This window comes from Tachyglossus aculeatus, chromosome 5 (genome assembly GCF_015852505.1).
Source record: "Tachyglossus aculeatus isolate mTacAcu1 chromosome 5, mTacAcu1.pri, whole genome shotgun sequence".
In the NCBI taxonomy this organism is placed as follows: domain Eukaryota; kingdom Metazoa; phylum Chordata; class Mammalia; order Monotremata; family Tachyglossidae; genus Tachyglossus; species Tachyglossus aculeatus.
In genome coordinates this window covers 3,142,857-3,144,765 of record NC_052070.1, presented here as the reverse complement: position 1 = coordinate 3,144,765, position 1,909 = coordinate 3,142,857, and the positions used below count along the sequence as shown (strand labels likewise).

At 43.4% G+C, this 1,909-nt stretch overlaps 1 non-coding gene across 1 annotated transcript; it reads right to left on the bottom strand.

Annotated features, from left to right (window-relative positions):
* Positions 1-1,510: 1,510 nt before the first annotated feature.
* On the bottom strand, positions 1,511-1,583 carry TRNAF-GAA. Its single transcript has one exon. It is a non-coding gene; the product is annotated as a tRNA-Phe (tRNA).
* Between the last annotated feature and the right edge of the window lie 326 nt (positions 1,584-1,909).

Here is a 1,909-nt window from a genome sequence, read left to right as displayed (position 1 = left end):
CAAGTGGCGGAGCCGGAATTAGAATCCAAGACCTCTGGTTCCCAAGCCTGGGCTTTTTCCACTGTGCCACATCATCTTTTAGCACTTACTGTTGGCAGAACACTGTACTAAGTGCTTGGAAGTGTAGAATATAACAGAATTTGTAGGTTATGTGTCTGTTTATTCATTCATTCATTCAATCATATTTATTAAGCACTTACTGTGTGCAGAGCACTGTACTAAGCATTTGGGAAGTACAAGTTGGCAACATATAGAGACGGTCCCTACCCAACAGCGGGCTCACAGTCTAGAAGGGGGAAACAGATAACAAAACAAAACATATTAACAAAATAAAATAAATAGAATAAATATGTACAAGTAAAATAAATAAATAGAGTAATAAATATGTACAAACATATATACATATATGCAGGTGCTGTGGGGAGGGGAAGGAGGTAAGGCAGAGGGGATGGTGAAGGGGAGGAGGGGGAATGTTACATTGAAATGTAACATTAATGTTACGTTGAAATGTTACATTGTACTCTCCCAAGTGGTTAGTACAGTGCTCTGCATGCAGTAAGTGCTCAATAAATATGATTGAAGAAAATATGATTCAAGAAGTTTTTAGATGTGTTCCCTTCCCACACGAGCTCGCTGTCTAGATGGAGAGACAGACATTTGGATAAATAAATAAATTATGGATTTGTCCACAAGTGCTGTGGGGCTGAGGGTGGGATGAATAAAGGGTGAGGTGAATAAATCCAAGTGCAGGGCTGATGTAGAAGGGAGAGGGAATGTGGGAATGGGATGTAGAGGAGAGGGTACTTAAGGGAAATGAGAGTTTAGTCATGGAAGGCCTCGTGGAGGTGATGTGATTTTAAGATGAGAAGCAGTGTGGCTTAGTGGCAAGAGCCTGGGCTTGGGAGTTAGAGGTCATGGTTTCTAATACTGGCTCCACCACCTATCAACTGTGTGACTTTAGACAAGTCACTTCACTTCTCTGTGCCTCAGTTACCTCATTTGGAAAATAATAATAATAATAATGGCATTTATTAAGCGCTTACTATGTGCACAGCACTGTTCTAAGCACTGGGGAAGATATAAGGTGATCAGATTGTCCCACGGGGGGCTCACAGTCTTATTCCCCATTTTACAGATGAGGGAACTGAGGCACAGAGAAGTGAAGTGACTTGCCTAAAGTCACACAGCTGACAATTGGTGGAGCCAGGATTTGAACCCGTGAACTTTGGCTCCAAAGCCCGGGCTCTTTCCACTGAGCCACGCTGCTTCTCTATAATAATGGCATTTATTAAGCGCTTACTATGTGCAAAGCACTGTTCTAAATGCTGGGGAGGATACAAGGTGATCAGGTTGTCCCATGGGGGGCTCACAGCCTTAATCCCCATTTTACAGATGAGGGAACTGAGGCCTAGAGAAGTTAAGTGACTTGCCCAAGGTCAATCAATCAATCAATCGCATTTATTGAGCGCATACTGTGTGCAGAGCACTGTACTAAGCGCTTGAAACCATTTGCCGAAACCCGGGATCGAACCAGGGACCTTTAGATCTTCAGTCTAACGCTCTCCCAACTGAGCTATTTTGGCCCACATATGGGGATTAAGACTGTGAGTCCCACGTGGGACAACCTGATTAACCCCAGCATGCAGATCAATGCTTGGTACATAGTAAACGCTGAACAAATACCATCATCATCAATAAGACTTTGAAGATGGGGAGAGTGATCATCTGTTGGATATGAAAGGGAAAGCAGTTCCAAGGCAGAGACAAGATGCGGGTGAGGGAAGTTTCTTTTTTTAAAAAATTTTTTCTTCCTTTGCTTCTTTCACCCCCTTCATCAGGAGCTGTACGGTGTCGGCTGCCTGGGACATGAGCCAGATGAACTCTCGGGCACTTTGTCTATTTCCCCTTA